At 40.3% G+C, this 17,940-nt stretch overlaps 1 pseudogene; it reads left to right on the forward strand.

Moving 5' to 3' along the window:
- Positions 1-7,223: 7,223 nt before the first annotated feature.
- Positions 7,224-10,056, forward strand: LOC147896220 (uncharacterized; annotated as a pseudogene).
- Positions 10,057-17,940: the final 7,884 nt, after the last annotated feature.

Raw genomic sequence — 17,940 nt, forward strand, 5'->3', positions numbered from 1 at the left:
AGATAGAAGTTCCTATAGGTGGAGATAAGAAAAGATCTTCCATCCAGATGCCCAAAATAGAGACTTCGAGAAATCATAGTTATGACTTAGGATTCAATTCAGTTGTTGTTTATCTCAACCCAAAGAATTGAATTGTAGATCCGCATGCAACTTTTGTTTGAAATTCTCCAAATTATCTCAATGCTCAACGCTCTTTTGGCTCACTATTTGCTTGGAACGCCCCATAAATCATCTTTGACCACACATGGAGGAATCCCATGATTGCAATTTCCCATGTCTCAAGCTATGATTGTAAGAGCAGTGAACCATTTTGCTAGGGGATGAGGAAGATGAAGCAAAAGGGTGGTAAGAGGGAAGGGCACAAAAGGCCCAAGGTAGTGTGAGAGGGGTGAGGTGAGAGGAGGGGCCAAGGGAGAGGGGCATGCGGCAAGATGAGGTGGTGACAAGGGGGCAAGGGGTGAGCTGCAGCTAGCGCTGTAGGGAGATCAACGTCTGAACTTACCTTAATTTTTTTAGGATTACTTACCTTCCAGAGAAAACTGTGGATGACCTTGGTGCCGTGGGCTCTATTTTCGTTCATTGATGAGAAAAATCATATACATTTACCAAAGTAACGCCTTTGAAGTGTTCCTGCAATTCTGAAATTTCCTTTGAGCTTGAATTAGACCAATTCGTGCAAATTTTCACTTTCAACACTTCTCATATTGAAACTTTTCAACCTTTCAATCAAATTGTTTCCTTATTCAACACAAGTCTATGGCAGCTTGCCCACAATCTCACCAAGTGTCTTCTTGGAGCTATCGTCATCTTCTCCGAGTCCTATAATTATTATATGGGAATCAACCACAATGTTTTGATGCATTACAATAATCCTTTCTGTACTATAATGGATTCTCATCTTTCACAATTACAGGACATGTGAAGCAGAAGAATGAAGAAATAATTATCATTGGAAGGCTAGATTAATATACACTTACCGAAGTAACACCACCTTTGAAGTGATCTTGCAATTCTAAAATTTCCTTTGAGCATGAGCAATCTGACTATAGATAAAATCCAATAAGACCCGTCTCCTAAATTGTGAAAATTCAATCACGAAATAAACATATATCAATCAATACCTCTATTAAGATGAAATCCTTTCATGTGATTTTTCAATTTCAACACAAGTCTATGGCAACTTGCCCACAATCTCACCAAGCGTCTTATTGCAAATATCATCTTCTGAGCGTCTTCTTCTCCAGGTCCTATAATTTTTATCTTTGAATCACCACAGCATGTTGCCGAATTATGATTGTGGACAGGTTAAGCAGAAGAACAAAGATTGCAAACATGTTAAGCAGGCGAAGCATGACATTTGTTATACCTTGAGGCAACCATTGGTGGATCAACTTCCACATCAAAAAGCTAGACTTCACCTTTCCATGTACCCTAGTATTGGCCCTCCACTAGGACCGGGAGCGGCGTAGCCCCCCATTACACTTAAGACCTAAAGATAGAGGTGATACCTCCAAGAGCTTCCGATACAAGCCATACGATATATCCTTTAACCGAGTTCTACCAAGACTCCATTGGTTAAGTCTCCAAGCATGAGACTTAATACATAGGCGAGGACACTCGTAAGTGACTCCACAACTTTTAGAAATTTACAAGCAATAAGCCTCCACAATAGAAAACTCAGTCAATATGGAGTAAATCTGAGAGCCATAGTTTTCAAGAGTCCAATGGCACCACTTTCTTCCAATCAAGAGCTGGGATACCAGTCGTGGAGCCTGTAGAAAGGGGAGTCTTGACAAATGCCTCGGTTATTTACCCAGTTTTGACAAATCCTCAAGCGATGTTTACCGGTGTTAGTTATGAGACGACCGTTAGCACTGGTTTTGAATGTAGCCTTCATCCCAGTTAAATTAGCGCCAACTACTACTGCCTTGTTTTAAGCTTCACTACTTGCAGCCACCCCAAATCCGATATGATTCCACTGTCAAGCCACACAAACCCGCCTTTTATTTGTGCTCACTCGCACGCTTTATTAACTCGCATTACACAGGACACTCGACTCTGGCGTTGCAGCTCTTCTATATACGTTCTGCCATAAATGCGAAATGCTCTTCACCACTATAGATACTCGAAGCGTGTAAATGCTCAAGCCACTCGTGATTTATATTTGGGGAGTCGAGACTCCCCGCTTTACTTCAGTATTATAGCCGGTACGTGCTCTTGTTATAAAAGCCTTGAGCTCTTCACTCCAGCGGCGCAGACTGCTCGCGCTCCAAATTCCCGACTCCGATCGTGAGAGCCGCAGCCCGCAGCAAAACACGCAAACAACACGCTATACCGCCCAACCAAAAACATGCAATTTGCAACGGTGCATGCCACAGTACCCATCAGCTCGTCGCGTCCGACGGCGACTGAGTTTCGTGCGATATATTTGGATGTTCGGTGATGATGTTGACCACTGAATTTTATACTTCACATGTTCAACGACCTTCTTACCCGTCACGTCATGTACAATCTTAAATGAGCTCAAAATATGATGGGCATTGGGGTAGCCAGCTAGCTATGTATCCCGACTTTAGTTGCCCTAGTGTAAGGTATGATTTCCTTCGCGAAAGTGAAGCGCTTTTCATGAGCGGAATGCTATTGGAAATGTTTGAGTTTTCTTGAGACCACAATTCACACGCGGCCTTATTAAGGATCAAAATAACCCAATTTGGCATGTCTTTCACCCATAGTCTGAGATGCGCACACTAGGCTTAATTGGCTTAAACTTGGAGACAGCCCATTAAAGGTGTTTTTCATATGGTTCCAAGAAAATACCAAAGAGAATCAATTGATAGAATCATGGATCAGATCAGAATGGGGGCATAGAGACAAAGTTTTGGCACGTTGCCGACATTTTCCTAAAGCATTTCAAAGAATTGGTAGGACCTATAATAACTCAGGACAATGAATGGTCCTCAGCCCTAGCCGAATGCCTTGAGGGCATGGAGCCCAAGATTATGAGGGGCAGATTGGATGCCAAATTTACTTAGGAGGAGCTAAAAGAGGCCTTGTACAAAATGAAAAAGGAAAAAGCACCAGGGTTAGATGGATTGACCTCTGAATTCTATATTTGCTTTTGGAATCTTATGGGGAAAGATCTTATTGATATGGCTAATGCCTCGGCCAAGAGAAGGGCACTCTCAATTGATGTTAATACGGGACTCATAAAAATGTTCCCTAACAGGCAAAGCAAACTTCAGGTTGGGGAGTGGTGTCCCATAACAATGTTGAACACGTTATACAAGGTAGTAGCCAAGGCATTGGCTCTAAGAATCTGCAAGGTTTGTAAGCAGATCGTAGATAGGGAACAGACGAGATTCATAAAAGGCACATATATTTTTGAAAATATCTTGAATATGAGCTCGGTGATGGATTATGCTACAATGTCTAAGCAAAAAAGTATCCTATTTGGTCTAGACCTTGACAAGGCCTATGATCGAATTCACTGGGATTTTATCCTTACTATCCTTGAGAAGTTAGGCTTTGGCAATGGCTTCTGCAAAAAGGTCCTCATGTTATTCAAAAATGCCTTAGCAGCTTTATGCATAAACGAAGGCATAGTGGGGTACTTTAAGTCAACCAGATCCATTAGGCAAGGGTGCCCATTAGCACCCTTATTGTTTGTTATAGCCTAACTATTAGCATCCTTATTGTTTGCTATCGGCTCGATCCCTCTCCTACACCAAATCAAAATGGCTACTAAGAACCAGCTGATGAAAGTGGTACTTCTCCCATCTAGAAATCAGTTTAATGCCCAAATGTTTGCCGAGGATTTGGTTTCATGCTGCAGGGAAGACTAGCAAAGTGTCGATGCCTTGAAACACATCATCTCCTGTTTTTGCCTAGACTCATGACCTATTTGTAGCTGGTAGAAATCATATGCTATTAGAACTTTAGACGAGTCCTTACTTGACTGGATCAAGGATATGCCTCTTCTATGTGTTCCCCAAGGTCAAGTGGTTCAATATTTGGGTGCACCTTTAGGACTGAGAGTCCTAGCCAAAAGTCGCTTTGATTGGTTCAAGGAAAAAATATGCACTAAGCTCAAAAGCTAGTGTATTCTTCCCCTCAGATGGAATTCAAGATGCCTTATAATCCGCCACTTTTTGACAGCTACTATGACCTATTTAGCATCAGTGTGGCATTTCAAACCCTCACAGTGGCAACAGATCAGGAAGTTATTCTGTTCATTCCTCTGGCTAGAGGAGAATGGTAAGAGACGTATGCCCTACATCCCTTGGGGAGTTTTAAAAGCCCCCAAACATGCAAGTGGCCTGGGCATTCCAGACATTTCTCTAAAGAATATCTCACTCATCAATTAAGTGGTTGCCCCGTTTATTGTAGGGTCGGGCCCTTGGTTAGAAATCACTCATTCGTTCATTGAAGAAGGACACAGGCCTAAAGTGGGTACTTGGAGGAAATTGAAGTGGTATGCACGCACTTTCTCAAACTTCCTGATTTCGATTTATGGCTCAGATCTCACTTCAGGGTTATCAGTTGCTTGGAAGGTAGTTATGGACTATAGGTCATGGAAGGGAATTGGAGGGCTTAGAGGGGACGCTAGTCTTAAAGAATGCATTTGGTGGAGCAAAGCCGCTTAGCTCGATCGACAGTCATTGGTATACATGAATCTGGGTGCAACTCAAAGAATTTTTAGGAAAGGTTTAGTCTATTGGGAACAGATTTGGGACCCCAAGAGAGAAAACTGGTGGTTGCTTGGGGAGATCTCCTGTCATTTCACATTAAGCACTCATGAGATTGCCTTTTTGAGGGAGATATTGCTAAAGTTGTCAGATTGCTCGCCAACTAATTGCATTAATGCAAAAGCCAAAAGCCCTCTCCACTGGTTTGTTGGTAAAACCCCAAGTAGGAAAATCTCTACAAAGGTGGTATATATGAGGTTGATAAATGAATGGGCCGAGCTAGTGGATTTAAATCAGAAATGGAACCTGAGGAGGATGCCTTGATGGTGGCATTGCAAATTCAAAGAGATTTAGAGCAAAGGATTAAGGGTGGGGAAATTCAACTTCCTACTTTGGAAGATTGCCAATCATGTAAGAGCCAGATTGGCAAAGAGATTCCAAGTTAACCCAATGTGTGTATTTTGTGGAAATGTAGCTTAGGTAAGAGCCAAATTGGTGAAGAGATTCCAAGTTAACCCAATGTGTGTATTCTGTGGAAATGTAGCTTAGCACATCCTCCAATTGTTCTAGAGATGTCTAGTGTCGAGGTGCATGTGGACAAGGGTAGAAGCAGCTATTAGGTCTAATGTATTAATGGCTGCTTTTCGTATGAAAGGAAACTTGAATTTAACAATACACTGTCGGCCTCCTATCGACCCTCCAAGCCTGTTGGCTTTCTTGATAGGGGCAGTCTGCTATACTATATGGCAAGTGAGGAATCAGCTTACTTTTCGTGAAAATCCTACTTCAAGTAGCAGAGAGACCATAGTCTTTAAAGTGGTGAGGTGTACTATCCTAGACTTTGCAAAAGTTGTGGAGAATTCTCACCCTCTTGTCAACAAATGTCTTCTTGATATGGGGATCTCACTTTCTTAAAGGGTACTATCAGGCTCTCCTAGTGTAGGCCTAGGGCCTTGCCCTTTTTCTTTGGTTGCCTTTTGTAAAGGGTCTTTTGGTATTGATCCCCTCTATTATAACAATATCCGGCATGTTTTGCTTTTATTGTTTTGTTTTAAGGGTCAAAATAACCTTAAATTGGATCAAATCTAGGCCACATGGCATTTTTTCTAAATGCCCTGAGACGAGAGATCAAATAGCCTCAACAAGGGTGAAGGTACATCCTAGGGATAAGAAGACAATGGGTATATAGAAATGGTTTCTAAGGTAATAGAAAGAGCAAGCAGACCTTTGCATAGCAAGAGGGTATAGTTATAGACAAAGAAGCATGGATTGCTTTTTACCTATTACACAATTATCAGAATGACGATTTGGAGGGTCATGGAGGAGGAGGATCAAAAGAGAACTTGGGTGGTTCCAAATACAGTTGAATGTAAGAAGTGGGTCATGGAAGATGCTAGGAAGGACGATTGAATAGCACATTTTGGCTTTGTTTGTAAGTGACAATAATGTTAATTGGTAGTTATAATCAGCCCATATGTGGAGAGTCTCTTACTTTTAAATTTAAATTGCAGTTAGAGCCCTCTCTCTCTCTCTCTCTCTCTCTCTCTCTCTCTCTCACACACACACACACACAGAGGCGCAAGCTTCCTCTTGCCTACTCCATCACCAAGAATCCTTGTTGAGTGGAGTATTCTCTCGTATGGACTCTCTCTCTCTCTCTCTTTCTCTCTCCAACGACACAAATCATATCACACTACATTAAAGGGGCTACCACAATCTTGTCAACATCTCCTTATAATCAAGCTTTCTTAAAGCTTTGGTAAGTATGCTCACCACAGTCACTAGATCATTAGGAAAAAAGGGAACTCATTTTAGGGCCTTTTGGCCAAAATGAAAAATTCCTCTCCACCAATCACAAGAGGGGCAACATAACGTTGAGAAAATAGAGAAAGGATAAAATAGTTTCACATAATAAGAGAAAGAGACAACTTTTGTAGATGTACAACTATATTAACCTGACAAGGAGTCATTTTCAAAAGAGATCACGGACTCAAACATGATTTCCCTCCTAAACAAGTTTTCCTGTTTGTATGAATCAAAGATTCAAATGTGCTTTCTTGAGTCTAAGATTAGACCTATTTTTCCCCCTAGTTCTCCTCCTCGCACTTTCCATCCATGGCAATAGGCACCCCAGGGTGTCTTTCTTGCTTGCGTTCCTACTTTCCATTTTAGTTCTCTAGCTTACATTTTACCCATTTGAAAGTTTGGTTCTCTTTCACGAATCATCCATGGCAACAGGCATCCCAATGCAAAGTGGTGTGAAACTTAGAATGCAGAAGACCAAGACATAGAGGTGAGTGTTGTTTCTCAATGACCTACAACATGAATATCCTCTATAGAGGTTGCCAATAGGGGAATGCAGATGGTCACTGGCAAAAGATGGTTGTGTCAAATGGAATTCAGGTGCTAATGTAGCCAACGAGGAGTAAAAAACCACAGTCAAATGATATATTTATGGCCTCTTAGAAAGGTAGGGTCAAAGATCTCAGAATAGATGGTAAGAAAGGTATTAAGGAAATCCTAGTCGAGCATGTATATATGCACAATGAACATGTGCTACGTGATTATCCAAATTATCTTCCACGACACAGGCCCAATTATGATTTTTCAACCCTTTCAATTTTGGAATGGTAGTTTCAAACATTTCTATTTTCATCATAACCTAAAACGTGTTTTGGTTTTTCAGATATGTATCCATCATCATATGAAGAACGGCAGCCGGTGGAGTGCATTTTGGGATTCTTAGATGTCTTGCATGGAGCAATAGGAGAATTACAACATCAAGGTAGATCTGCAACTCAATTAGCACAAATAGGTATCTTCTTTTATGATCATTTTTATGAATTCTTGGACAAAGCAAACATTCATGGCATGTTGAGGAAACAAGATCTTATGCCATGGAATACGATAAATTGGCCAGTGCCCCCTAGTAGTGTGACAAAGACATATAGAGCTAAGCTATTCACAGAAGTTCAATGATCTTTACGTCCAGGAATTGCTACAAGAAATTTAAAAATCAATGTATGCATGCCAATCACGGTTTTTGTTGACCTATTTAACAAAAGTATCTACTCAAGGTATGCAAAACAAGGCTCACCTACAAAGCAATTAGAAATGAAGAGAACCTTGACTTCTTGGATGATGGTTGGGATAAATCAATATCGAACAAGGTATACTATGAGGTGGTGGTGCCAAGTACAATTACCATTAAATATATGATTGCAAGCCATAATTATATATTTTCTTTTTAGTACAAACACAGTAGGTTCATTACGGATAAATTAGTTCCAATGGACCAAACCTTAACTTGTTTGGCCCTAAAAACAAAGTATTGGAGGTGAAGGTCTATGAAGATGGAAAATTGGTAAGTGTAATCTCAATAGGACAGTGTTGTACACTAGCCCAATTGCATCATGACATTTGTGTGCAGACAGAGGACAGTATTTCAAAATAGTTCTCATTCATTATCAACAACAAAAAGGTCCATAGAATGTTTACAAATTGGTTCTTTAGTATCTTCATTTGTTATATTTACATGATTCATGCATTGTATTCACTTGTTACTAACAAAACATACAACAGCTACTGCGTAGGAGGGAGAGCACAATTCAATGCAAAAGCATCATTGGAGAGACTGATTATATTATGACAAAAGCACGTTTGGTCGGTCTGCTTTTTGTGCTTAAAAGCATGTGCTAAAAAAGCAGAATTGTAGCACTTTTCAAGAGGTGCTTGCTTGTGACATATATCCACCATCCATGTAGATTATGATTGGGCATTTTGCACATGTGTCCCATGACACTCGTAAGCTTGTATGCTTTCATGATACCACTACTTCAGTTGTAATTGTTGCTTCATCCCTGGCACATCGTCTCCCTCGTCTCCCTTGTCTCCCATGTAGGTCTTCTAGCTCAGTTGAATCCTCTCCTTAGCAGGTCCTGAGCTCAGCTCAATCCTCTCCCCGGCAGGTTCTATGCACTTCTTCTCTAGGGGCTGTCGCATTTGCTCTCCCTCACAGGTCCTGAGCTCAGCTCAATCCTCTCCCTTGTAGGTCCTGAGCTCTACCTCCATTTACTTTCCCTCGCAGGTCCTCTAGCTCAGCTATTGCAGCTCTCACTCTCTTTTTTACTGCACGTCTCTGCCTCTTTGAGAAGGTGCTACAAGAATGTCTCGATCATCCACAAACTACAAGCTAAGAGATTTTGTTGTACTAATGCATATTTTCATGACGTTTATAGTCTTAGCATGGTTGGAAAGAACCCACGAAGGCTTACAGATGATGACCTTCTAGTAAGAGAATGGCTCATTATGTTTAGTTAGCCACGAAAGTTAAAGTACTACAAGGTGAAGGCCAAAAGTCTTCGGAACCTGGACATTCTACAAGAGACTCTAGACCTTCACTTTCGAGTTTACCAGAAGGAACCCCCCAATATGCAGTTTGGGATTGCATTTGCTCGAGGGTTTGCCCTTGAGCATTGCAAGGCTGCAAAAAATGCCCCTACAAAGGACGATTTCACTGTCAACTGGGCTGAATTCGGTGAAAGCATGATTTGTATGGTCCAACAACAAGGTAAGATCCAATGAAAAATTGAACGATTCCAACAAAAGAATAATCTATCAGCTGACTCCTCCGAAATAGCAATGGAGGAAGATGTCAAAAGGGTCTTGAGGTATAGGGAGGGGGAATTGTGGTGGCACTCTATTTCTCATGGGCCACCATCTTCGACTACCCAAATCTCACATGGCTATGGCACATCGTCTGTAAACTACACAATGCCTAAGCTGGTGAACAGTCAAAAAATCCTACATGCTGCAAAGATGAGACTTGACCAAGCAAGTCAAGAGGTGGATGCATTTGTAAAATGCAATAGATAAGGCCAAGAAAGATAGGTTATGCCAAGAGAATTTGCTGACAGCAGTACATACATTGAGGACAAAGCTCCAAGTAGCACAAAATGAAATATCAGTTTTGGCTCCTTCAATTGACCTGGAGCATTTCAAAAGATTGTAGGCAAACATTGCCTCATTCACGAACACATTGGAGATCCTAGGATTCAAAGTAGAAGCCCCAAATTTTGAGGAGAGCATACCTGATTTCGAGGTAAGGCTATATTTTATCATACACTTTGCGTCAGTCCTTTAGTTTTTTTGTAATGTTTCCACAGTCCATTGTGTTTACTTGAGTTCAGTTTTTTTGTTGTTTCAACATGCAGGCGAGTTACTTGAAAAGTCTGCTATCTTTCAAACGAGGCAGCCACAATATTATATGATGGAAAGAGTTCAGTCCAACCAACCTCTTTATATTTTCCCATCCCCACCAACAATTGCCAGTACAGAAGTTGAGGATTCAACGTGTCTTATGATTGCATAGCCCTATGGTGGATGTGGCTTTACTATTGACAGAAAAGAATTTGTTGTGGTGTGTGTGTTTGCATGTGGCCATCCTTACCACCAGTTTTGTTTTGCAAATCCATGTTTGGAAGACACACATTGTAGGGTGCAGGGTTGCTTGGAAAAAATCCCCACAATAGTGAAATCGATGGTTTTAGGCTCATCACTTGGTATGCCTCACTCCCTATTTTGTTTGGCTTTTATGTATTGCATATTTGCTTTGTAACTAGTTTCCCACTACTTTCTATTTTTCTATTTCTATAATGCTTTACATGTTCTTTTCAATGGTTTAACAATGCTTTACCAATGATTTGTGACTGCTTTACCACTGCTTTCTCTTTTTAAAACTACTTTCCTGTAAACAATCATTGCTTTCAGATTACTTTGGCACTGCTTTGTGACTGCTTGCTTTTGTGAGTGCTTTTGCAGTGCTTTAGCACTGCGTGTGCATGGTTTGGTAGTGCTTTGGCACTACTTTTTGACTGCTTGGTCACTGCTTTGCTTTTTTAGACTGCTTTACATGGAATATGCAAAGTACTCTACATGTGCTTTGTGGGTCTCATTGCTTTAGCACTGCTTTGTATGTGTGCTTGTCAATGCTTAGCAATGCTTTGTGACTGCTTTACCACTACTTTCTCTTTTAAAACCACTTTCCTATGTAAACAATCATTGCTTTCAGTATGCTTTGGCACTGCTTGCTTTTGTGAGTGCTTTTATACTGCTTGTGTTGGTAGTGCTTTGGCACTTCTTTTTGACTGCTTGGTCACTGCTTTGCATTTTTAGACTGCTTTACATGGAATATGGAAAGTAATCTGCATGTGCTTTGTTGGTCTCATTGCTTTAACATTGCTTTGTATGTGGGCTTGTCAATGCTTAGCAGTAAGTTTGTGGTTGCTTTACCACTAGTTTTTCTTTTAAAACTGCTTTCCATGTAAACAGTGATTGCTTTCAATATGCTTTGGCACTGCTTTGTGACAGCTTGCTTTTGTGAGTGCTTTTGCACTGCTTATGACTACTTTGTTAGTGCTTTGGCACTGCTCTCAGACTGCTTGGTCACTACTTTGCATTTTTATATTGCTTTACATGGAATATGCAAAGTACTATACATGTGCTTTGTGGGTCTCATTGCTTTAGCACTACTTTGTATGTGTGCTTGTCAATGCTTAGCAGTGCTTTGTGACTACTTTACCATTGCGTTCTCTTTTAAAACTACTTTCCATGTAAACAGTCATTGCTTTTAGTATGCTTTGGCACTGCTTTGGCACTACTTGCTTTTGTAGTGCTTTTGCACTGCTTGTGAGTGGTTTGGTAGTGGTTTGGCATTGCTTTCTGTCTTCTTGGTCACTACTTTCCATTTTTAGACTGCTTTACATGGAATATGCAAAGTACTCTACATCTGCTTTGTGGGGTCTCACTGCTTTGTATGTGTGCTTGTTAATGCTTAGTAGTGCTTTGTGACTGCTTTACCATTGCTTTCTCTTTTAAACTTCTTTTCTGTAAACAGTCATTGCTTTTAGATTGTTGTGGCACTGCTTTGTGACTGCTTGCTTTTGTGAGTGCTTTTGCAGTGCTTTAGCACTACTTGTGAGTGGTTTGGTAGTGCTTTGGCACTGCTTTTTGATTGCTTGGTCATTGCTACTAAGCATTGATTGCTTTAGCACTTCTTTGTATGTGTGCTTGTCAATGCTGCTTAGTAGTGCTTTGTGACTGCTTTACCACTGCTTTCTCTTTTAAAATTGCTTTACATGTAAACAGTCATTGCTTTCAGTATGCTTTGGCACTGCTTTGTGACTACTTGCTTTTGTGAGTGCTTTTGCACTGCTTGTGAGTGGTTTGGTAGTGCTTTGGCACTTCTTTCTGACTGCTTGATTTTATTAGTGCTTTTGTGACTGGTTTGGCAATGCTTAAGCACTAGGTTTAGATTTTTGTTTGCTTTCCTTCTACTTTTGGAATTCTTTCCATATGCTTTGGTGTGCAAGTGCATCATGTGCTTTTTGACTGTTTTCATTTAATGCTTTGTATAATTATTGGAAGTGCATTGTTTCTGCATTGTTTGTGCATGACTACATGATTACTAAATGTGTTCTTGCATTAGTTTGTATGTGTTTTTTCCACCAAGATAAAATCTCCGTTTGAAATTTGGCATGTTCTGTGGATGCAGTCTTTGTTGATAATTCACAAGCAGGATCATCAAACAACCTTAGAGTACTTGGACATGCACAAGCATTTATTGGTGAGCCTGCATCTTTCTTGGGCAGCACAGCCCATGAGAAGATGCTTGGCCTCAGCGCAGGGCCTGAGCCCCATTCTTCTTTTTGGAAAGTTATTTTTGATAATGAATAGGCAAGGCCATCAGAATAGGTTGGAAGGGAACCTAATTGTATGTTTATTGATGATGAGATAACACCTTTGTCGGGCAGCCCAAGGTCTGTGCAGAGTCCTAAAAAAGTGGTTGACTTAGAAGAGGGAACAAATACACAAATGGGTGATGTACCTGCAAGGCAGATTTGGATGATCTCACAGAAGCAGCCACAACTATAGGAGATGCTAGGAGACCAGTCCAGATGGGTTGACTATGGGGCAATGGATAAAGGTACTGACAAAGTGCAAAACCATGCATAACAATGCAACCGAGGCCCAGTCCATGAACTACACAGATGCCTACTAGTAGGGCAAAAAGGACTAAAATGCCAAGTAATGCTGAGAAGGTTCCTGAGAAGGATGCAAGTCTTGTAGCTAACCTGAAAGCAAGTATGCACCATCCACGAGCCCGCAAGAGATTGTAATTTTTAGATTTGGAATTCAGGTTTACCCCATGTAATGAAATGCTATCTTAATCAAGTCATTGGTATTGTGATGTCTCTTATTGTAGTCTAAATGTCTTGTAGTTATTACGCATGCTCTCCATCTAAACAGAGATCATAAACCTTAAAATAATTTGATCATCATACATTAATCTTATATTGTCATGCATTTGAGGTTTGTGACTGCTTACCTTAGCACTCCCCTCAAAGAAATTAAAAGCTGGATAGGGAATTGTATCTTATTGAAATTACAGTTCAAAAATTGGGAGTTGTAGATATTTGGACCCGTGCGTAAATATGTGTTAATGAGAGAGTGAGAGATGAAGACAGGTGCCTTGATGAAGCTCAATCATGTTGATCAAAAATTAGCATGGGTCATGTATACAAAAGGTCCTTTCAAAATCTGGCCTAAGATGACGAGTGCAAAGATAGCATGTGGTTCACATCCAAGTCGGCATAGGAGAGCACTAAAAGGATATGCTACAAAGCTAGGGATCATTCACCGTACCAGTAATATCATAATACCCCTCATGAACTCACAGAGTAGGATTTTTGTTGTCTCTATTACATGATCCTAGAGAGCAAGAATGCAGAACGATGTGCACTTGTGATAGGCTTGAATGGTGTGTTGATTTATCATCACAACCATGAAAAGCAGCTCTTCTAGCCCCAATGGCATCATCACGCACGGCAAGTATGAGACTTCCATGGAGGGACTTGACATTTCTAGTGCCAGAGGATGCATAGACTTTTCTGTGTTGGGTTGCTCAATGGTTCATCGTATATATATGGAGCTCCCAATGCAGATGCAACCTATTGAGGTGCTTTAAGTTGTTGGCCTGGAGAATGTTATCTCATGATTTCTGGATCAAGAATATTGTGACAGGGCACATTTCACCATTTCTAATGGGAAACCAATCTTTTTCAAGCACCGGTGGTATTTTTGGGAGAAATACCCTTTCTATGGTGTGTCGAGCACCATGCTTCTAGATAACTTCTACAAGTGTATTGGAAATCCAGAAGGGACATTTTGTATATTGCCAAAGTTATATTTAGTCCCTGTGCATTGGCAGCACAATTTTCTAGTTAAGCATGTAGGACCCTGGTTATGGCGATGGTTGAACTCATGGGATCACCAACAATTTGCATCTAGAGACTACTTTGGTGCTTGGGAAGATATAGATAGCCTGCTAGTTGCAAAAAAGTATGTTGTGCACCTTGGATGGGTGATAGCCCCAATTGTGGAGCTGATTTCTTTTTGGGCACGTGATGACATGTTTATTAGACCAAGGCAGAGGATGTAGTTTACAAGTTGTTATCTATAAAATTGTTCACGGACTGCAAATACTACTTGTAACTTTTGTCATGTATCTTGTTGTTTCATGAGGTGTGATTTTTGTCTACTAGATCATGTACAATTGATTAGTTGGATCATGGATATAATACCATACCATGTAATTATTCTTTGTGATTTGCATCATGTCTTGCCTAGTTGTATTACTTTTTGACTACTTGCAAATATTATCTTTACCTTGGATCATGTGCCCTATATAGGGTTGGATCACGAAGTATTACTTTTGCTAATGGATCATGACCATTACTTGATTGATGTATATACAACGGTTTCTCACATATTTGGTACAACCAATCATACTTGGCTTCTTTTTTTGGGGGAGAAAAATAAACAATCATAAAAAATGGCAAGCAAATAAACAATCATAGAAAATGAAAGCAAGCGTGGGAAATAAATTCATTAGAATGTGGCCTAGAGATCATAAGGCATGCTATTGTAGACAGCCTCATACTCTTCAAGTGATAGCAAGTACAAGTTTCTCTCTCCCTCAATGGCTTCCACTGGAAACTTGATTAACCTTACAAGATGGGAATATAATGACCTCAGGTTTATGATCAAGAAGCTTGTAGCGGTGGTCATCTTGATGAACATAAAAGAGACCCTTCACAACAAAGGAGCTTGCAGTAATTATGTTGCCCCAAGCACCCTTCATAGCCTTTTGGCTCTTCTCCTTAGCTTTAGTACACTTCAAGATGTAGAAGTTAGCACCCTCTTCATTGTCTACCTCTGCATTCATTATGAAGTTGTCCCCCATGCAAGGAGCATCGCTAAGCATTTCATGATGCCCTTCAAAGAAAGGCTCCTCAATGAGCTCCTCATTATATCTAAAACACTTGCATTGTCAGGAACAATAATGTGATATTCCCAACTAGGCACATGCTTCTTATTGGTGTAGTGTCCCTAAGACTCTTGAATACAAGCATTACAGTAGGATGACAACCTTTTCATTGCTATTTGACTAACAACCCCTTGTGTAGCTCCTCGTATACAATACATGGATTGTGTGTGGCACAAGTTGACAGTCCCACTGTATAGATCTATCAATATCTCCTTCCTTAACCTCCCAAAACGCTCATGCTACATTCCTCTCCTTAGATGCATAGCTGGCTTGAGCCCCATGAGACAAGTTGGTCCTCAAAAAATCCACGACATCTTTGGCATTTTTTAAGGTGGCTCCATTTAGCTTTAGTTGTTCATGTGTCAATGCTCTCTTCACAATAGCCTCAGTCCCATTGTGCTTTCCCTTTCTGCTTCCAGATCCAAAGAAATTCCATGTCATCTTCAAACCCACCAACTATTAAAATCTAGAAATGAAATAGGAAGGTCTTCTAAGCACTGACAAACAGTCAAAAAAATTCAAGCTATCAAAAAGTAGTTTTTAAAAAGAAAGCACTGGTAAAGCAGTCATTGAGCAATTCTTAGCAGAATCTAAGAAGTAAAAAGCACATGAAAATAACATGCCAAACCACATATAGAGCTCTACTAAAACACTACCAAATGAATCACAAAAGCAAGCAATGACAAAGCAGGACCAAAGCATTGTCATAGCACTAAAAAGCACATGTAAAGCACTCTTCAAATAGAAAGTAGTGGACAAGCAGCCACAAATCAATGTTAAAGCACTTTCAAAGCAGTCAAAAAGCACATACAAAGAACTTATAAATTTCATGCAAAGCACATTACAAGTAGAAAGCAGTGGAAAAGCACTCATAAAGCAGTTAAGAAAAGGACAAGCAGTCATAAAGCATTGCCAAAGCAGTAACAAGCACATGTAAAGCACTGCCAAAGCAGTCACAAAGCATTGCTAAAGCACTGATAGCCAGTCAAAAAATCAAGCTATCAAAAAGGAGTTTTTAAGAAGAAAGCAGTGGTAAAGTAGTCACTACGCATGAATCCAATACCATAGAAGCTTCTAAAGTGAAAAGACAATCCTAAAGCACTAGAAAAAGCACTTCTAAAGCGACATTCCTAAAGCACATGCAAAGCACACTATAAAGCACAAGCAGAAACTAGTCACAAACCATTCTCAAAGTAGTTACAAGAGAAGCTATGAGTGACACGGCCACACAAGAGAACCAAGCGGCATTGACAAAGTAGTCCAACAGAAGATCCACTTGAATGTGTGATTCCTTAACTTGGAGTCTACATGGCTCTAAGCAGTCACATAGCAATGAGAATGCAACCTCAAATCACTTCATCATGGCAAAAACCAGTCTAGAAGCAGTTCATTATGGCAAAAACCAGTCTAGAAGCAGTTCATTATGGTAGAAACCAGTCTAGAAGCACTTCATAAAAACTAGTCTAGAAGCAGTTCATCATGGCCAAAATGCATCTAGAAGCAGTTCATTATGACTCAGATGAGGAATCATGGAGAGGTGAATCTAGACCTAAGGTTCCTCAAGAAGATGGATAGGGTGCTTCACATAGGTTTTTCTGCTTATTCTCTTTCTAAAACATCTTTCTTATTGGGGGACACTGTGTTTCTTGAGTCCAAAGTGCAAACACAATATCTTGAACCTCCTGTGTAATGTTGTTGCATCGTTGTTGTTGTCTTTGGTAGGAGGATAGCGACAACATTCCTTGTTCTTTGATGGGTGAGCAATATTTTGCAGAGTAGAAGTTTGTCCTATGGACACCCAAAAGCTTGGAAACCTTTGCAATGCTGAAATCTTGGCATTCTTGCCCCTCACGTTTTGAAGAAAACTTCATCATGGCTCTATGGTTGTTTGACATGGGTCAAGGTGCTGCATATATTGGTTACAATTGCTTCCTGCAATGACTGAACTTCTTCATTGACACTATGCAACTGCTTGATATTGGGATGAAACAAGATTTGTGTGACAATATCCTTTCTAGTTTCTGAGTCCATTCCTCTTGTTTGTTCTTCAAAGAAGGAAACGACCTCCTTTGTTATCTTTCGTCTCTTGTCCATGTTAGATACAACATTTTATTGATTTGCCATAGCTCGCTTCGCCCTTGCTTTCTATAATTTCTTTTTTTTCTTTGTAGCCTCATACTCTCAGATAGTGTCTACCTCTTTTTCTTGACGGATCAGTTGCATTAATGTCTCTACATTGACATCCTCAGGTCCTAGAGACAAATAAACTAGACACACCTACAAAAAGTAGCATAAAGCATCACCACCTGCCATCATTTGCAATGTTATTTAAGAAATAGAAAAGCAAACGTGTTTCCTGCAGAGGCACGTAACCTTTTTCGATAGGAAATCTAAGTATGAACTTTGATGGTCCTGGAAACATTGTTAATTCCGCATGAGTGTTTGCAAATATTTCGTTGGTTTGAACTACTACTACTCTTCTTTGGTCTCAATTTGATTTGTTCCTCACTCGTAGTGGAATTCGCATACTCCACTTCACTCAAGATCTCACCTCTTCCAGCATCTGTTTAAAGTGCTACTACTCTGAGGCTATTTCCAAGAGATAGAATGCAAAGAAAGGACTAGGAGCACCGAGAGAGAGAGAGAGAGAGAGAGAGAGAGAGAGAGAGAGAGAGAGAGAGAGAGAGAGAGATTCCAGAATGCATATTCAAAGGGGGAGGTTTTAGAGAGAGAGGCTTCAGAAAGCAAAGCAGGACTGGCAGTTACAGTGTCTTTATTAGTTACACATTATGAACATGGGACGTGGTTTTTATTTTTAAATTTACACTCTTGACCATTCTCACAATCAGTTTGAAAGACACAAACATG

Source organism: Dipteris shenzhenensis, chromosome 12 (assembly GCF_047967505.1).
Source record: "Dipteris shenzhenensis isolate YYH24624 ecotype China chromosome 12, Dip_SZ_1.0, whole genome shotgun sequence".
Taxonomy (NCBI): Eukaryota; Viridiplantae; Streptophyta; class Polypodiopsida; order Gleicheniales; family Dipteridaceae; genus Dipteris; species Dipteris shenzhenensis.